Below are 20,616 nucleotides of genomic sequence, written 5' to 3'. Positions count from 1 at the left end.
CCAGTGCCTCACACATACCAGGCAAGTACTCTACCACTGAGCCAAAACCCCAGCCCCAGAACACAAGTTCGTACGTAGAACAGAAAACAAGTATTTCAGGTGTGATCTAGCACATAGATAGTGCTCAGCGAATGTTGATTAAAAGGAACTGTGCAGTTGATCAGTACAGCATGAAGCATGATAATCCCATTTCTAGTAGTGCAACTTCAGATTTTGTAGCTTGTTGCTTATTTCCTGATGACTTTTTTCTTTTCTTGTTTTTTTTCTTTTCATTCCCTGATGATTTTTTCTATAATCATTATAGAAAATAGTTGAGTCTTTTTTTTTAAATTTTATTTTTTTTGATTCATTGTACACAAATGGGGTACAACTTTTCATTCCTCCGGTTGTACACAATATAGTCACACTTTGTGTAATCAAACATGTACATAGGGGAGTCTTTTGATTTAATTTAATTTTTTTTTTTTTTTTTTTTTTTTGGTGGTACTGAGGATTGACCCCAGGACTTTATGCTTGCAAGACAAGCACTCTACCAACTGAGCTATATCCCCAGTCCTAATTTAATTTTTATTTATTTTAAAACCTTTTTAAGTTTGGGTCATTTAAAACACAAGTATAGAACTAGGTATCTATAAAGTACTGTGAGTTAGATGGTATTTAGTTCATTTTCCTAATTCAATTCAATATATATATTTTTTTTAGATGTTGATGAACCTTTGTTTTATTATTTATATGTGGTGTTGAGAATTGAACCCAGTGCCTCACACATGATAGGCAAGTGCTCTACCACTGAGCCACAACCCCAGCTCCTTGATTTCAGGCTTTTAAACACTGATTCTTTGATCTAGCAGATCTAGCTGTTATATTTTTCTTGATATCATATTATAGATTTCATCATTGGGCCATAAAATAGCCATATCAAAAAATGTTGAACAGCATTAGACCAAGAATCAAGTTCTAGCCATACCATTATAGATGTACCCTGAGGTAGATAGTATCTATGATCAACACTATTCAGCCTATTAGGAATTAACTGTTTTAAAATATGACCCTAGTTTATACATTTATCCATTAAAAGATAATGAGAAACTTTGTCAAATAAATACCTTGCAGAAATCCAACAGACCAAGACTGGGCATTGAGGCAAAAAAAAGGGAAATGATTTGGCCTGACTTAGTGAATCTGTTAGGCTATGGATGATTGCTGCTTTCCTTTTAAAGTATATGCTTTTACTTTTATATGCTAGTAATCAGCTGGGTGATGTCCCCCAACCTTTCAGGATTTCCTTGGCAGTAAAATAATAGGATTAGCAAGTTCATAGAGACAGAAAATGGAATGGTGGTTGTCAGGAGCTGCGGAGAGGAGAAATTAGGAAGTTATTGGTTAATGGGTACTGAGTGCCTTTGGGAAGATGAAAAAGTTCTAGAGATGGATGAAGGTGATTATTGTACACCAGTGTGAATGTACTTACTGTCACCAAACTATACACTTGAAAATATGTAAAATTTGATTATGTATACCACAAAAAATACAAAAAATAAATTAAGAGCTGGGATGTAACTCAGTGGTAGAATGCTTGCCTCGCATTTGCAAGGCCCTGTGTTGGGTCCCTAGCACTGTCAAAAAAAAAAAAATTAAGACTAGACCAATATGGAACAACAGTGTAAAAAATCTATTCATCTCTTCTTGTTTTTCATTACATAAATATGACAAAACCTCATATCAGGTTTAATAGTGAAGCACTAAAGATTTCCTATAATATTCAGAAACAAGAGAATAGGTCTACCAGTCACCACTTTGGGAGGAACTACCAAAGTAATTAGGCAAGAAGAAAGAAATAAAAGACATCATCGGGGCAAAAAATAAAAAAACAAAAAACAAAAAACAAACAATCCAGACCAAACCAAAGCAAAACAAGCAACCTGGTAGAAGGGTTATATTGAACTCCTTTGACTCTAAGTTAGAGAAACAAAAGACCCACTGGAAGTATAATAGGACTCCAGTCTGCAGTGGGGACTGTTGTGTGTGTGTATGTGTGAGAGGAAACCAGGGGTAAAAACAATTGAATTAGTCTGTAGAATCACTTGGGAATGGGTAAATGGGAGACAGGACAAATTCATGGGGTGTGGGTATCTGCATGGATGTATCTGCCAAATTAGAACACTTACTTGTGTGTGCTGCTGTGGAGATTCTGGAGTTTTATTAATAGTATCAATTTAGTTTAGAACTTTGGATTCTTCCAACAGAAAAGTTTAATATTTTGAGTTTGGTAAATTATAATTATAATTCTTAGAACATTGCAAGGTGATTTAGATTATAAGAATTATTTAAGAGGCAGACATAAATTATGACAAATTTAGAGGTCTTTAGGGTTATGTTACTAGTTATTGGAGAGTTTATAGCTTTTTTTTACTGAATTATTTTTTTATTTTTTACAGACTGCATTTTGATTCATTGTACACAAATAGGGTACATTTAACATTTTTTAAAATCTTCTTTAGATGTTGAAAAACCTTTGTTTTATGAACCTAGTACCTCACACATGCTTAGGCAAACACTCTACCACTGAGCCACAACTCAGCCCTGATAGCATTGTGTTTTATATTGCATTTATTTTTATTTTTTCTTGGTGTGTATTTATACAGAATGATGGGTTTCATTGTGACATGTTTGTATATACTTAAAAACATAATTTGATCAGTTTCACTCCCCAATACCTTTCTCCCTCCACCTGATTTCCTCTTTCTACCCTAATGGTCTCCCCTCTACTCTCTTGGCATTCCTTTATTTTCCTGTTTTTTCTCCTCTATCTTCCACATATGAGAGAAAACATGATACTTTTCTCTGAGTCTGACTTATTTTGCTCAAAATAATGGTCTCCAATTCCATTAATTTTACTGCAAATGACTTGAAACCATATCTTATATCTTACCAGCGCCTCTTCTTTGAATTCCCTTCTGCTACTGGAGCTGTTTTAACTCCCTTTTCTTTAAAGTAACAATAGTTACATGGAAAAGGTGATTGAGTTTGAATAGTTTGAATATCAATTCTGTAAATTCTTTAAAAAATATATATATATATATGTTTTAGTTCTTAATAGACCTTTATTTTATTCATTCACTTATATGTGGTGATGATGATAATTGAACCCAGTGTCTCACACATGCTAGGCAAGCTCTCTATCACTGAGCTATAACCCCAGCTCCTGCAGGTTCTTTTTTTTTGAGCAACCATTACATTTTGATATGTGGCAGAGTACCTTTTTTGTACTTCCCATTCTATCACAAGAATTTTTTTTTAACTGTTGGGTATTGAACCTGGGGCCTTGTTGCAGTTCTAGCTAAAGGTTCTGCCACTGAGCTGTATATCCCCAGCCCACAAAGAATATTAAAAAGACATTGACTCAGAAATTCAAATTTAATAAGAATTGAAATTTATAATTTAATTATTAATTGAAATTAATAATTTTTATTGTTTTGTCAATCAAATGAAATTGACTCCCCCCTCAAACTGAGAATGCATGGCAGTGAAGAATATGACTGCTTGTACAATTTGTTTTTGCTGCCTTGATTTGTACTAAGGTGCAAGCTCTTCTGCTCACTGTTATTTTTTCACCTTTACTGCAGTTGTCAACTCAGTGAAAATGGCATAGTAAGATATTGTGTCTTAGTGTTATTAACAAAAATAGTTTTGACCTTGAGTAATTCCTGAGTCATGTGGATTCCCAGGGATCTGTGGACCACATTTTGAGAAACACTGAAGTTATCTAAATTCATCCCATTTTGTTTGGTTGCTTTTAAGCAACCTGAAGATTACTTTACCTCATAAAATTACCTAGCCTATTTTAAATTTTTTAAAAAAGTGTTTTAGTTGTACATGGACACAATACCTTTATTTTATTTATTTACTTTTATGTGGTGCTGAGGGTTGAACCCAGGACCTCCCACATGCTAGGCAAGCACTCTACCACTGAACCACACCCCAGTCCCTTAAATTTTTTTTTTTTTTTTTGGGTGCTGGGGCCTTAAATTTTTTATAAGTTCAACAGCATGGCTAGATAAACTCTGTCAATGTTTAACTGTATTATATGAAAAAGTTGTAATGATAGGATTCTTAATGTGTACCCTTCATTGTTTTTCATCTGTTTGTTCATACATACTAACTCTATGCTAATAACTTTTTAAATATATATGTATGTTTTAGTTGTAGATGGACACAATACCTTTATTTTACTTATTTATTTTTATGCGGAGCTGAGGCTCAAACCTGGTGCCTCACATGTACTACTAGGCAAACGCTCTATCGCTGAGCCCCAGCCCCAGCCCACTAGTAATTTTTTAAAAAATATAGGTGTGGATTTTCTCTTCTTTTTCCTCCTCCTCCTCCTCCTCCTCCTCCTCCTCCTCCCTCCCCCAACTTTCTTCTGTCTTCTTTGCAGTTCTGTGTGTGCTTGGGATTGAACCCAGAGCCTCACATGTACTTAATATGTACTCTATCACTGAACTATATCCCCAACCCTCCAAAATATAGAAGCTTGCATTCCACATTTCCTCTCTCTGAACAGTTTTTTTTTTTTTTTTTAAAGACATGGCATGACACTTAGATCCAATGATATTCTTGCAGCAACAATCTTTGGTTCTATAGCTTTTTTGGAAAAAGGCAAATTAAGTTTAGGATTGGTGGAATATTTTTAGCAGGCTCTTGAAATGAAAGAAGTGTTAGTTGCATTGTAGTGTTATGTACTTTTTAAAATCATGTATATCTTATGGTGGTTTCTGTGTGAAATTTGTAGCCACTTGAGGAGTGAGGAGGAATTGCTTTTCATTTAGTTCTTTTCATTGTTGTTGCAGTGCTAGGGGTTGAACCCGGTACTTTACACATGCTAGGCAAGTGCTATACCACTGAAGAATACTCCCAGCCCTAGTATAGTACTTTTTAAAGGAAACTATTATTAAATCTTTTATAAATCATATTTGAAAGTAGAAACAAATTAAGTTTATATTGTAGATTAGATTAGGTAATTCAGTAGCAAATTCTAGATGAAGTATCAAGATCATTTTAGTATACTAGAAGTTCCGAGATGGGGCACTCTTAGAAGGCTGGAGGTTTGTACAGAGCTTGTACATGTTATGGAGTGCTTGTGTGAGAAAGGCCCCGCTGGGGTTGATCTCCATCAAAGTCAAATTATCCAGCTTGGCATGTGCCTCCTGCTGCGGCACAAAGCTGTCAGGAGACATCCGAGAATTTGGCCATGGGCGTGTCCCACAGATCCTTGATCAGGGTCCGGATTGTGTCTGCTTTTGGGATGTTATCTGAAGCATGATTGAGCAGAAGTTTGGTGAGTTCCATGTAGTAAGGACTGGGCACAGGGGTAAAAGTTTCCTTGTTTCGTTCATGATCCCTCATCTTCTCCAGCTTTTCTAAGTCCATCCACTCCAGGGGCAGCAGCCGACCCTTCTGCCTCTGCTTCAGGTTCACCGCCAACCACTTCAGCACTTGCACTGACAAGCTGGGGTTGAATGACTCCAGCCCCCCCCCACTCCCCCATGAGGTAGATCTTGTCCAGGCTGAAGTTGGGAATGATGATAACCAGCTCCTTGGCCAGAAACTCCACTTCTGCAGCGTCCATGCCGGCGGCCGTCTGAGACTCCCGCCTCCTCAGGCGGTGCAGCTTCTCACAACTAGAGAAACCCACAATTTGCGTTTTTTTTTGTTGTTGTTTAGAGGTGCTGGGGATCAAACCCAGGGCCTCATGCATGCTAAGCATGTGCTCTGTCACTGAGCTATACCTCCAGCCCTATGGTGGAACAGTTGTATATATTGAAACAGCAAAAATTAGTTTTGATTTTTCACAAGTTTTATTTCAAAAGATTAAATTTTTTTTCTAATTCTTCCTCTTTTAATACTCAAGTTAAAGCTTTTCCTTGAAGCCTTGCCACATAATTCTAAACTGTAATGGTTTTTGTTTGTATAGTATATTTATATATTAGTTTTTTTTTTTTTTTTTTTTTTTTTTTTTTTTTTGTGGTGCTGGGGATTGAATCCAGGGACTTGTGCATGTGAGGCAAGCACTCTACCAACTGAGCTACATCCACAGACCCCTTATTAGTTACATTTTAATATCATATGATATTTCTGAATTTTTTAAAATTCATTTTTATTGTAAACAAATGGGTTACATCTTGTTTCTCTGTACGTGAAGTAGAGGCATACCATTTGTGTAATCATACATTTACCTAGGGTAATAGTTTTTGATTCATTCTGTTATGGAGATAGGGGTTTAGTTTCATTCTGTTGCATATGGATTTCCAGTTTTCCCAATACCATTTGTTGAAGAGGCTATCTTTTCTCCATTGCATATTTTTGGCACCTTTGTCTGGTATGAGAAAATTGTATTTATTTGAGTTTGTGTCCGTGTCCTCTATTCTGTACCATTAATCCACCTTTCTATTTTGGTGCCAATACCATGCTGTTTTGGTTACTATTGCTTTGTAGTATAGTTGAAGATCTGGTATTGCGATAGCTTCTGCTTCACTCTTCCTGCTAAGGATTGCTTTAGCTATTCTGGGTTTCTTATTCTTCCAGATGAATTTCATGATTGCTTGCTTTATTTTTGTGAGGTACGTCAATTGGGATTTTAATTGGAATTGCATTGAATCTGTATAGCACTTTTGGTAGTATGGCCATTTTGACAATATTAGTTCTGCCTATCCAAGAACATGGGAGATCTTTCCATCTTCTAAGGTTTTCTTTCATTTCTTTCTTTAGTGTTCTGTAGTTTTCATTGTAGAGGTCTTTCACCTCTTTTGTGAGATTGATTCCCAAGTATTTTATTTTTTTCAAAGCTATTGTGAATGGGGTAGTTTTCCTAACTTCTCTTTCTGAGGATTCATCACTTATGTATAAAAATGCATTGGATTTATGAGCATTGATCTTATATCCTGCTACTTTACTGAATTTACTTATGAGTTCTAAAAGTTTTCTGGTGGAATTTCCTGATTCCTCTAAATATATAATCATGTCATCAGCAAATAGGGATAGTTTGAGTTCTTCTTTTCCTATTCCTATCCCTTTAATTTCCTTGGTCTGTCTAATTGCTCTGGCTAGAATTTGGAGGACAGTGTTGAATAGAAGTGGTGAAAGAGGGCCTCCCTGCCTTGTTCCAGTTTTTAGGGGGAATGCTTTCAGTTTTTCACCATTTAGAATGATATTGGCGATGGGCTTAGCATAGATGGCCTTTACAATGTTAAGGAATGTTCCCACTATCCCCCTTTTTTCTAGTGTTTTGAGCATGAAGGGATCCTGCATTTTATCAAATGCTTTTTCTGCCTCTATCAAAATAATCATGTGATTTTTGACTTTAAGTCTGTTGATATGGTGGATTACATTTATTGATTTCCATATGTTGAACCAACTTTGCATCCCTGGGATAAAACCCACTTGATCGTGGTGCACTATCTTTTTAATATACTTTTGTATGAGATTTGCTAAGATTTTGTTGAGAATTTTTGCATCAATGTTCATTAAGGATATTGGTCTGAAATTTTCTTTCCTTGATGTGTCTCTGTCTGGTTTAGGTATCAGGGTGATATTGGCTTCATAGAATGAGTTTGGGAGGGTTCCCTCCTCTTCTATTTCATGAAATACTTTGAGAAGTATGGGAATGAGCTCGTCTTTAAAGGTTTTGTAGAACTTGACTGAGAACCCATCTGGTCCTGGACTTTTCTTTGTTGGTAGGCTTTTGATGGCCTCTTCAATTTCATTACTTGAAAATGATCTATTTAAATTGTGTATGTCCTCCTTGTTCAGTTTAGGTAATTCATATGTCTCTAGAAACCTGTTGATGTCTTCGAGATTTTCTCTTTTGTTGGAGAATAGATTTTCAAAATAGCTTCTAATTATGTTTTGTATTTCACTTGTGTCTGTTGTGATATTTCCTTGTTCATTCCGAATTTTAGTAATTTGAGTTTTCTCTCTCCTTCTCTTTATTAGTGTGGCTAAGGGTTTATCAATTTTGTTTATTTTTTCAAAGAACCAACTTTTTATTTTGTCAATTTTTTCGGTTGTTTCTTTTGTTTCAATTTCATTGATTTCAGCTCTGCTTTTAGCTATTTCCTGTCTTCTACTACTTTTGGTGTTGCTCTGTTCTTTTTCTAGGACTTTGAGCTGTAGTGTTAAGTCGTTTATTTGTTGATTTTTTTCTTCTTTTATTGGATGCACTCCATGAAATAAATTTTCCTCTAAGTACTGCTTTCATAGTGTTCCAGAGATTTTGATATGATGTTTCTTTGTTCTCCTTTACCTCTAAGAATTTTTTAATTTCCTTCCTGATGTCTTCTGTTTTTCATTCATCATACAATAGCGTATTATTTAATCTCCAGGTATTAGAGTAGTTTCTGGCTTATACTCTGTCATTTATTTCTAATTTCAATCCATTATGATCTGATAGAATACAAGGTAGTATCTCTATCTTCTTGTACTTGCTAACATTAACTTTGTGGCATAGAATATGGTCTATTTTAGAGAAGGATCCATGTGCTGCTGAGAAGAAAGTGTATTCGCTTTTTGTTGGATGGTATATTCTATATATGTCCGTTAAGTCTAAATATTGATTGTGTTATTGAGATCTACTGTTTCTTTGTTCAATTTTTGTTTGGAGGATCTGTCCAGTGGTGAGAGAGGTGTGTTAAAATTACCTAGTATTATAGTGTTGTGGTCCATTTGATTCCTGGAATTGAGATGGATTTGTTTGATGTACATGGATGAGCCACTGTTTGGGGCATAGATATTTATGATTGTTATGTCTTGCTGATTTATGCTTCCCTTAAGCAGTATGAAATGTCCTTCTTTATCCCTTCTGACTAACATTGGCTTGAAGTCCACATTATCTGACATGAGGATGTATACTCTGGCTTTTTTGCTGTGTCCATGTACATGGTATGTTTTTTCCCATCCTTTTGCCCTTAGTCTGTGGGAATCTCTTTCTATGAGATGAGTCTCTTGCAGGCAGCAAATTGTTGGATCTTTCTTTTTAATCCAATCTGCCAGTCTGTGTCTTTTGATTGATGAGTTCAGGCCATTAACATTCAGGGTTATTATTGAGATATGCTTTGTATTCCCAATCAATTTGACTCATTTTTTTTTTTTTTTTGACATGACTTGGTTTCTCCTTTATTTGGCTGTTCCTTTAGGGTAGTTTCTCCCTTTGCTGATTTACATCGTTGTTTTTCATCTCTTCCTCATGGACTATTTTGCTGAGAATGTTCTGAAATGCTGGCTTTCTTTTTGTAAATTCTTTTAGCTTTTGTTTATCATGGAAGGATTTTATTTCGTCATCAAATCTGAAGGTAAGTTTTGCTGGGTATAAGATTCTTGGTTGGCATCCATTTTCTTTCAGGGCTTGAAAAATGTTGTTTCAGGCCCTTCTAACTTTTAGGGTCTGGGTTAAAAAGTCTGCTGATATCCGTATTGGTTTCCCCCTGAATGTAATTTGATTCTTTTCTCTCGCAGCCTTTAAAATTCTGTCTTTATTTTGTATGTTAGGTATTTTCATTATAATGTGCCTTGGTGTGGGTCTGTTGTAATTTTGTGTATTTGAGGTCCTATAAGCCTCTTGTACTTGATTTTCTATTTCATTCTTCATATTTGGGAAATTTTCTGATATTATTTTGTTGAATAGATTATTCATTCCTTTGATTTGTTTCTCTTTGCCTTCCTCACTCCCAGTAATTCTTAAATTTGGCCTTTTCATGATATTCCATAATTCTTGTAGATTCTGTTCATGATTTCTTACCATTTTCTCTGTTTGTTCAACTTTGTTTTCAAGATTAAATATTTTGGGGCTGGGGAGATAGCTCAGTTGGTAGAGTGCTTGCCTTGTAAGCACAAGGCCCTGGGTTCGATCCCCAGCACCCAAAAAAAAAAAAAAAAAAAAAAAGATTAAATATTTTGTCTTTAATACCTGAGGTTCTATCTTCCAGGTGTTCTATCCTATTTGTTGTACTTTCTATGGAGTTTTTAATTTGGTTTATTGTTTCCTTCATTTTAAGGATTTCTGCTTGTTTTTTTTAAATATCTCTAACTCTTTATTGAAATGATCTTTTGCTTCCTGTATTTGCTCTTTTAACTGTTGATTGGTGCGATCATTCAAAGCCTGGATTTGCTCTTTCATCTCATCATTCAATGCCTGCATTTGCTCTTTCATCTCCTCGTTTGCTTCCCTGATCATTTTAATTATGTACATTCTGACATTTTTCTGCCATGCTGTCATTGGATTTTATTGATGTAGCATCTAGATTTGTTTGGGACATTTTCTTCCCTTGTTTTCTGATGTTGCTCAGGTATCTACCCCTCTAGTCGTGAAACTGGTATAGTGCAGATTTCCTGTATTGACTAATATTGTCTCTGTAGATTTTCAATAACTCACCTCTTAGCCTTCAGTGGCCTGAAGTCTTGGAAGAACTTGATAATGCGGTGCTCCACAAGGAAGTTGCCCCTTAGGGGTGGTGGCCTTCAGGTGGGGTATATTCCCCGGTGGCTCTGAGTTGGTCCCTATAGATCGCCCACTGCCCGTGGGGACAATCACAACACGTACGCTCTTCTTGATCACAGGAACCAAAAGCCCTTTATTCCGCAAGTCTCAGACTTATATCGACAACATAAGCCTATCAGAGAGTAGACTACCAGGAAAGTCAGCCTATCAAGGAACAGTCTCCAGGCAGATACCAGGATCGCCTCATGTACAACAGCCAACCAGAGTTACTTCCTAAAACTTGTTTATGAGTGCAGCTATGTCTGGCAAGCTGCCAGGCACCATCTTAGAGATCAGGCCAGGGTGCGGCTCTGGGGCCCTCAGAGCCCGCCCCTGACAGGTCCCGAGTTTCTCAATACCTCCTCTTGACTCCTGGATCTTGTCAAAGTTCCTGTAGCCTCCTGTAGGTGTCTCAGGAAGGGAGCTGCCCTTCCAATGATGATGGCCATGCCCTCAGGAATAATTCGAAATGCTTGCACCAGCCTATGAAGAAGCATCTGGCTAGCTCCACGATGCAGGTGGGCTGGCTGGTCTGCCGGCTTGCTCCGCGATAGCAACAGACCTTGGCATGGTGGTCAGGCGGAGTTGCTCAGTGATGGTGTCTGTGCTTGGCCTGATAGTTGGGCGGGTAGGCTGCCCGCTGCCTAGCTCCACAAGGCAGGTGGGTTGGGTGCCCACCTGCTACCTCCGCGGTGCAGGTGACCTGACTCACCCGCCAGCTCCGATATTTCTGAAATTTTGACCTATATTTTTGTATTGTTACTTAACTTTTGGTAAGTACATGTTTTCCTAATCTTTCACTATGTATCCTTAAACTTTTTGAAATAGGAAAAACATGCTTCTTATTAGCAACCAGTAAAGTATTTTACATTTATTCATTTATGTGTTCACTTAATAGGAGTTATTAGGCTGGGGTTGTGGCTTAGAGGTCTAGCACATGTGAGGCACCAGTTCAATCCTCAGCACCACATAAAAATTAATAAATGAAATAAAGGTATTGTGTTTAAATACAACTAAAATATTTTAAAAAATAAATGTTATTGACCCATTTACTCTGACAAGACTACTTGAGTGCTGGAGATAGAGGAAAAAAGATATTCTTGCCACAAAGGAATTAAAGGGATAGTTGGAAAGACAAATATGTAAATAATAAATACATCATATTCTGCAAGGATAATCAGTTCCATCTCGGGAGATAAAGCAAGGCTTTACCAAAATGGTGACACTAGTGTTCAATATTGAAATATTAGCAGGAGTTTACGAGAAGAGCATTTTAAGCCAAGGAAGGCCTGAGCACAAACGGGTGGAAGTATGAGGAGCAGCATGTTGTTTTATTTGGGCAACTGCAAATAATGAGGCTTAACAATTTTATAAGTTAAAAAGGAGTGAGGCTGGGGCTGGGGTTGTGGCTCAGTGGTGGAGCACTTGCCTGGCATGTGTGAGGCACTGGGTTTGATTCTCAGTACCACATATACAAATAAATAAAGATCTGTTGACAACTAAACAAAACAAAACAACAGAATGAAGCAGAAGGTGAGGTAGAGACCAGGGCATTGGGCATAGGAATCAAGATAATGAAAAGCTTCATTTAACTATCCAAAGGATTTAGTGTTTTTAAAAGTAGGGCATAGGGTTCTGGGGTTGTAGCTCAGTGGTAGAGCGCTTGCCTAGCACACATGAGGCACTGGATTTGAACCTCAGCACCACTTAAAAGTAAATAAATAAATAAAGGTATTGTCTGTCTACAACTAAAAATATATATATATTTTTTAAAAATAGGGCATAGAGATCCAAATGAAGAATTTTAAATAATAGACTCTTTGGTAATATTTGGGCTTTTAGAAAAATACTTTGTTGTCTATATAGCAGATAAGTTGAAGGGGAGCCAGAATGGATGGAGGGATACTATTGGGAAAACTATTGATGAAAGCTAAACCAGGGAAGATGGTATGAGTTAGTCTGGGAAAGAATAAAGGGTGAAAGTAAGAGATATTTAGAGGTCTGGGGGTATAACTCAGTGGTAGAGCACTTGCCTACTATGTGGGAGGACCTGGGTTCTATTGTAATACTGCAGGAAAAAAAAAAAGATTGATGATAGGATTTTTTTGCTCAGTAGAATGGTTCTTAGGCATGTAAGCTTAGTTGATTTAAGTGTATGGTGCAATGTTTAATTAGGAGAAGAAATGTTAATAGATTTGTTAGGCTTTAGGAAGACATACTAGGTTTTAGGGAGAAATAAAGTCAGAAGAGTAGATGAGACCATCTAATGAGACCATAGAGAGTGAGAGGAAAGGTTATAAGAAAGATCATGAAACTATAAAAATTACATTTAAGAGAGAAAAGGGAGAAAGCCAAAATAGAGGAGGAAAATAAGTAACAAGTGTTAAGTTTTTAAAAAATGTTTTGCCTTTTTAAATTTTTTATTTTATTTTATTTTTTGTAGATGGACACAACACCTTTATTTTATTTATTTTTTTATTTGGTGCTGAGGATTGAACCCAGTGCCCAACATGTGCTAGACAAGTGCTCTACTACTGAGCTACCACCCCAGTCCCCAGGTATTGTTTTATAGAAGCAAGGGAGGAGACTTTTTAAAGGATAGTCAATTGCATTGGTTCCTGTTGATAGACTAAATAAAATGAGGATTTAAAGTGTCTGTTAGGATAGGCAGTTGGAAAGTCACTGATGATGACCTTCACTGGAACAATTTTAGTGAATCAAAGATGAGAAGGTGAATCAGTAAAATTTTTTTAAAAAAGTACTTGGTTGAGAAGGGAATGTGAAAGGACAGTAAGTAGAAGTGAAAGACCCTCCGTCCCCCTGTCCAAGGAAAATCACGCGAACACTGGCTGCAAAAGCAAGAGGCTATTTATTAGGTACACAGGCGCCTGCGGGTGCGCAGCAAAACCTCAGCCGGAGCTTCGGTGAAGTGGCACACCGGGCTTTGGGGTATAGGGTTTTTATAGGGTGAAGGGGCAGGTTTCGCGCGGGGTAAGTAACAGGTTTCTTATTGGCCATCTAAGGGTAAGGTTATTTTTTTTTTCATGGTTCCTGCTTATCAATGTAACTGTGCTGCTAACTGTCTCAAGGACAAACAGGACTGCTGGGCCCCTGTGCTTAAGAGGGATATTTGTCTGAGGAATGTGCGGTAGCCTGGAAACCTTATCCGCCAAGGACGGGAGCGGGGCTCAGCCTCAACTCAGGGTTCGAGGCATGGACCTGGGGCCTTTCATTCCCCCCTTTTCTTTATCATGGATAGAATCTTATATCCATTTGTCCATTTTTCCTCAGTTATGGTTAGTACCTTCAGTTTGCTTAATCATTTGGTACTGTTGAGTAAGGACCATAGTTTGGATTGTTTAAAGGGAATAATACAGACTTCTCCCGGCAGGGAGAAGGGGGCCATGGCTGATATTCCAAAAGTCCCAAGAAGTGAGCGCACCCTACATCCCCTATAGGTCAAAGTTTCCTTTGTTCTTCAGTTCTTTCCCCCCTTACCTTTCTCTTCTTCCTGTCTACGTGACTAGGCCTGGTTTTGCATTAAGTGAGAAACCATGGGCAGGGGGAGGGCCAAGGTGATTCAGGCAGGTAAGGGCCCAGGGGGCATTAATTAGCATCTCCTTGCTTGCAGTCCTTGATAAAGGCAGGTAAATTTGGTAATCAGTGGGCTCCGGAGATCCTTGACATTTTCAAAGGCAGATGGCTTCATGGCTTTATTTCCTCGAATTGACCCGATTCCCTATTTCTACACTAACTACCTGTCCTTAATTCTGGCTTCATTCCCCCCTTTAGCTATAGGAACTCCCAACTGCTTTAAGGAAAAGGGGGCGTCAGTCGTTCTGGCTGCTTCGAAGCTGAAAGGGGGCAGTGAGGGGCAAGCAGTTTGGAGTTCCTTTTTTTTTTTTTAAAATTGGGTCAATTGAGGGGTCCAAGGTAGAAGTCTGGTTGGGGAAGAGCAGGTTGTAAAGTCATCTGGGGGTGGGTGCTTCTATGATAGAAGAACAAAAAGACATGAGTACTGAAATGAAATTAGTACAAAGTAAATGTTGTAGCATCTGGAGCATGCCACTGAGTATCATGAAAATGACAGAAGTCAATCTCTCACCAGGAGGTGGAAGAACTGAGAAATTGTTCCCATAACTAGACCTAGCAAAGGCTGGAAAGGACAAGGCCTTTATTTGAGAACTTTAACATTGTCCAGGTTATCAGGAATGTAAACACAACATGTAACTTTTAATGTCATAGATATCCCCAAAAATATAGTTAAGCTACTTAATGTCATCTGATTTTTGTAAAATATCCCTTTATTGGTATAACCTGTGTTTAGTAGAGAGCTCTATACTTCTGTTACTTAGGGCTAGGTAATCATACGAGCAAACATAGATCAAGTCTACCTGTATAGCTTAGGAAGGTCTGTAGGCCTTAAACTGACTAAAAACTTCTGACTCTGGCAGTTTCTCTTGATAGTTATCGGGCACATTTGCTGAAGAATCTTTCTTTCATTTGTAGCTTCCAGTTTTTATTCTAGTGGACTAACACAAGTGTACATCTTAAGTTACATTTAACTGTTATTTCTCTTAAATGCCCAAGAATGGTTATATTTTGGTTTTAACTGTTTTGCTGGGTGTCTAACATCAAGTTGGTCAAATTGACCTGGTTCCTGTCTTGTTAAAGAGTCAGCTGAGTTCCCACAGGGGCCACTCGTAGAGAACTTAAGAGCAGCTTCTTAGCTCCACCAGTGCCATTGGTTAGGCAGGGTCTCCTTGATGAGTTGACTTCTTTTGGAAGCATTAAGGGGTGTCTCCCTTTTTCCATGACCCTCCTCTGCAGCAGATGCACTGAGTGATTCTCATCCTCTAGTCTCAACAATCTCCTTGATCAGGAGGTTGTGTGACACAGAGTTGCAAAGCTCCTTAGAGAAGTTCTCTTGTTCGTGGGTTCAGGCTGACTGAGGACAAAAGATCCAAATACTGGCCTATCTTGCCTTCTGTATTTAATTCCAATCTCTAAGTTTGATCTTAATCATCCAGCAAGCCAGTTTCACCAGTCATAAAGTAAGAGTACTGGGCTTATTATCACAAGTTACCTAGGTTGCGTGTTCTTGAAGCAGCTACTTCTGCAAAACATTAACAGGTAACAGTTTTACAAAATGAAATTAGCAAGAGTAAAAATATATTCTGCTTGTATAATAGCTATCTTGAATTTTGACTGAGAACCACATTATATTTCCTATTTGAGATCATAGTAATTTTACAACAAAAAACCAATCTTTTGATTATAACTTTAAATAAGCTGAAGTCTGACTTATCTTGGAGTCACTCTAACATGCAGTAAGGGGGGAGGCAGAGCCTTATCTCAGGTAAGGCGTGACTCTTTACAGATTTTAAGTGTTCTAATCCTACAACTAATTTTTGCCCCTTTTGCCATGACCAGCATGACCAAATTTTCAAGTTCAGTGAGGGTCAAAGGAGTATTAGAAAATAAAGGTTTATAAACACAGATTTTGAAGATTAAGCTGAGATCAGATGGAGCTCTATTCTCTGATGGAAATGCAGACCTAAAGAGTTATGTTAGCAATCTTTATACATGTCTTATTATTTTAGAGACTATGTAAGCATTATTCTTTGTTTTTAGGAGAGTTACAGAGACTAGCCCATCTATGCAACTTTTTCCCACAACTGCAAAGTGCAATGTTAGGAACTCTGTGTAGCTCTCAAATAAGTCCACTGTCCAAAGTTACTGTAAGGTGGGCAGGAATTAGAGAAGGGAACTGATGAAACACTGGTTATCTAGCAAAACAATTTCTTTCTGCCCAAGAGCTGTGTGCCTGATATCAATGTAAGAGCTGATAGGACTCCTGTACAGAGCCTCCCCAGGGAGGTTACTGCCACAGCAGTTAGGCATCTTGTGCTCCTACACAGGAACACTTCCAGGCACCAGGCATGCTATAGTCATGAAGTCAGGGACCCCAATCTCAGTCATTGTTGTCCCATTTTTGCTATAATGCATTATACTCTTTCTTAAATGTCAATTTAAGAAGTTTATATATATTGATTTCTAGGTCCATATGAACATTAGTTAACACAGTCTAACATTATATCCAAAACAGGAATCAATCAAAGAAAGGCTGAGAGAGCTTTTAGCTTTTCTTTTGTGTAGCAAAATGCTTTTACCTTTTACAATATGAACCTTTAAACAAATCAGGCTGTCACTAACTCTTAGATATATATTTACATTTAAATTTTTATCTCAGTGAAATAAGTAACCAATTTTACATATACCTTACTGATAATATGTCCCATAATAGAACATTAAATGATAGAAATAAATCCCCAATTAAAATTTACTCTTTATAATTTTAAGATTACCATTACAGACAAGTTTAATCTGGAGAATAGCAGCTTGATAAATTTCCTGCTTTAAAAACTTGTATACCTGGAAAATATGAACACATTTAATATACAACTAGAAACCATTTCACAATTACCTTGACACTTTTTTTTCTTACCAAATTTAGTTTTTAAAGAAAAATTTAGACTCTGTAACACAGTACAATACTTTAACAGTTGTTTAACCATAATTGTATACACCCCAATTTTTAAGACTAATTGTTCTAAAGAATAAAACTTAATAGACACAAAGTTAAGAGTAAATTAGTGTTTCTAAGAAATCCTTGCCATTTTACCATGTCATTTTACCATGTAGATTAAACTTTGGTTTATATCAGAACATTAGTATTTCCACCTTAGGAAAAACCTTAAATAGCTTTAGCTGTTTTACATACATACAACCAATTTAGATACACACAGACTTGTTGAAACTTGCCCTTTACTTACACACAGACTTTCTTAGCACTTAGATCCTCATGTATTCCATCACACAGGCACTTTGTTACCCAGAAACATTTTTTTTTTATTAAATATATTTTCAAACCCAGAACCTTTTATTTTCTCTTTCCTATTTGTTGACCCCTTTTTGTTCACATTCTGAAACAACTCTTATGAAATTTCTGAATTTAGATAAATTGCTCTAATTTAATAAGATTAAATATTTTGTTGTTTATAGTACTCTAATTGAAACACAGTTGAAACTTTTGGGACCCTTTGTATATAGAATTCCACTTGTTAGGACATAACTCTTAATAACCTTGTTTTTAGTTTAGTGATGACACAAAGCAAGTTTAAACCCTTTTATTTACCAACCTATGAAAACACCAATAATGTTTAAGTACGATACTCCATGGGATTTGAGGGGTTAAGAGTACTTGATGTTATTTAACAATGAGCATTTTAATTTTGCAAATTAATCAGATGTCACCAACAAACACATTTGAGTAATCCCATACATGTTAACTTTAATTCACTTATTCTGTAAAAACCAAGAAAGCAGTCAAGTGTCCTGAACAGTATTTGCTGTCTCTTTCCTGTTGAAGAAAAATCCTAGGAACAATTGATATTAGACATTTTATTAACATCAATATTTTATTTGCTTGACCACCTAGAGACTTGTGAGTTATTTTCAAAGACATTTTACTTTCATTAGTTTACCCAATTTGAATTGAACCTTTAAATCACGTGAATTAAAAGTATTTGGATCCATTTTAAAAAATTTAATTTTTATGCACGCTTATATTTAACACAAAACTAAAGGCCTTGTAATATTCATCTCCATTGCAATGTAGCAGATGTTTAAAAATAACTCGAGTTGGATAAAAAGAACTGATCAAAAATCATTAACCTAGGTCTGTAGGATCAAAATTGTGAGCTCAAAGATACAGCATTAAAGAAAAACAAAACAAAACAAGAATCCTAGAGAATAAGTTAGTTCTGTGTAGAAGTTTAAAACGGACACCTTTTTTTTTCTTTTCTTCAGGTTACTCCCCCCCTTCCCGCTGAGACTGCTGCAGTTTACATTCCAATGCAGGCTTTGGCAAGGCCAGGCAGAGGGGAGGGGGGATTACCCAGGACTTTTTAACCCTTTTTTTTTCCTGGTTGAGAAATCAGGTTAGGTTTGAATGCAGAAAATAACAAAACATTATTTCTCACTACTTTTGAGGAATGGAGCTGCTGAGCTCTCTGCCTAGGGGGATTGGAGTAAACAAATCTCTCAGGAACAAGGAGGAGGACTGTAAAGTACCCTGCAATGAGTATCCCTAAGCCTAAGATCGGATTAACACAATGAAGAATTTAATAGAAGGCAAGAGTAAAGACCATATAGTACAATACACAAACAGACAGACACGTAGCGCGCTAAATCAAAAATTGACTAGCTGGTACTTTGTCAATAAAAACAAACAATTTCCAATTATATCAAAGAGTTGCCCAGGCGCAACACAATGCCCAAATGGGGCCAAGAGTTAACCGGAAGCGACAAGTCGCCAGAATGCAGCACAAAAGCTGCTCAGATGTGAGAGTCACTCAAATGCGACAGAGTCGCAAAGACCCTTCTTTGGGCCAGCCTACGTTGAAGGTTGGCCATTCAGAGTGCAGAGGGTTACTCACTTCTTCTTTTTGACCTCCACCGACAAGTTGCCGGCACAGTTCCGGACGTCTTGCCAATGGTCGAGGGTGAGACTCAGGGGGGTTACCATGGATTGCCCCATTTCAGTCTCGCTGGTAAAAAAGGAATTTAAGAAACAGGCACAGGACACAAGAAAACACAGACCAGACAACAGATTACAAACGCTGCGTGTCTTCGGCACGGACCGAAGAAATCAAATGTCGGAGAGTGCAAGCCCCTCCGGCCAAAAACAAGTCCCGACGAATCGGGCACCAAGCAAGTCCCGACGAATCGGGCACCAAACAAGTCCCGACGAATCGGGCACCAAACAAGTCCCGACGAATCGGGCACCAAGACCCCTAGGACGTCTCCCAGAGTGGCAGGGGAGAAGTCTGAGCTTCTCGGGCTGCCCAAAGTACAAAGTGACCACGCGTGATCGTACAAACGCTGCGCTCAAGTGACGTAGAAACAAACACGAAACACGAAACAAACACGACAACAAGCTCGAGCTGGCCAGTTTACCTCCCAGTAGTTCTTCCAGAATTTCCTCGGGCAGGGATTCCGGGCAGCAAGAACACAAATCTCGGTGGAACCTCCAAATGAAAGACCCTCCGTCCCCCTGTCCAAGGAAAATCACGCGAACACTGGCTGCAAAAGCAAGAGGCTATTTATTAGGTACACAGGCGCCTGCGGGTGCGCAGCAAAACCTCAGCCGGAGCTTCGGTGAAGTGGCACACCGGGCTTTGGGGTACAGGGTTTTTATAGGGTGAAGGGGCAGGTTTCGCGCGGGGTAAGTAACAGGTTTCTTATTGGCCATCTAAGGGTAAGGTTATTTTTTTTTTCATGGTTCCTGCTTATCAATGTAACTGTGCTGCTAACTGTCTCAAGGACAAACAGGACTGCTGGGCCCCTGTGCTTAAAAGGGATATTTGTCTGAGGAATGTGCGGTAGCCTGGAAACCTTATCCGCCAAGGACGGGAGCGGGGCTCAGCCTCAACTCAGGGTTCGAGGCATGGAGCTGGGGCCTTTCAGAAGGAGATTCAAAGGAGAGGTTTTAATGTTTGTTATTAAAAGATATGTGAAGACGTTTATAGTTCATGAAAGCAAGAGGTTGAAAAGACAGAACATAGGCACTCAATGTATATTGGGAGGTAGATTATTTTGAAATTAATTTTGTACTTATTGGGAGATAAATTAATTTATGTTATATAAACTAATTATGAATACTTGGGATATGTTTGTGTTGTAATTTATTAGAAGAGCAACCACCACCAACAGTAACTGCCAACAGCTAGAATACTCAAAATCAAGATGTCATGGGGAACTTATATTTTTAGACTTAGTCCCTTCATTGACTGGATGAGGGAATTGAGACTGCTATTGGTACTTTTGCCTTTTAATTTATTAATTTTACTTACCTAAAATTTTTACATTAAACTTATTATTACTTGCATTTCCTCTTTTAGAACTGGTATTTTGTTATGTATATGCTGTTTGGATAAAATAGTATTCAATTTTTTAAGATATCCTAATAGCATATGTGACCTTAACAGCAAAAGGCCTGTCAAGGCAGGTTAACACTGGAC

At 37.7% G+C, this 20,616-nt stretch overlaps 1 non-coding gene and 1 pseudogene across 1 annotated transcript; both read right to left on the bottom strand.

Moving 5' to 3' along the window:
- Positions 1–5,066: 5,066 nt before the first annotated feature.
- LOC124980769 (DNA replication complex GINS protein PSF2-like) lies at positions 5,067–5,629 on the bottom strand (annotated as a pseudogene).
- A 92-nt stretch (positions 5,630–5,721) lies between these two features.
- Positions 5,722–5,793, bottom strand: Trnaa-agc (transfer RNA alanine (anticodon AGC)). The gene has a single exon. It is a non-coding gene; the product is annotated as a tRNA-Ala (tRNA).
- Between the last annotated feature and the right edge of the window lie 14,823 nt (positions 5,794–20,616).

Source organism: Sciurus carolinensis, chromosome 1 (assembly GCF_902686445.1).
Source record: "Sciurus carolinensis chromosome 1, mSciCar1.2, whole genome shotgun sequence".
NCBI classification, from domain to species: Eukaryota; Metazoa; Chordata; class Mammalia; order Rodentia; family Sciuridae; genus Sciurus; species Sciurus carolinensis.
The sequence above is the reverse complement of the archived record's forward strand: the minus strand, read 5'-3'. Positions and strand labels throughout refer to the sequence as shown.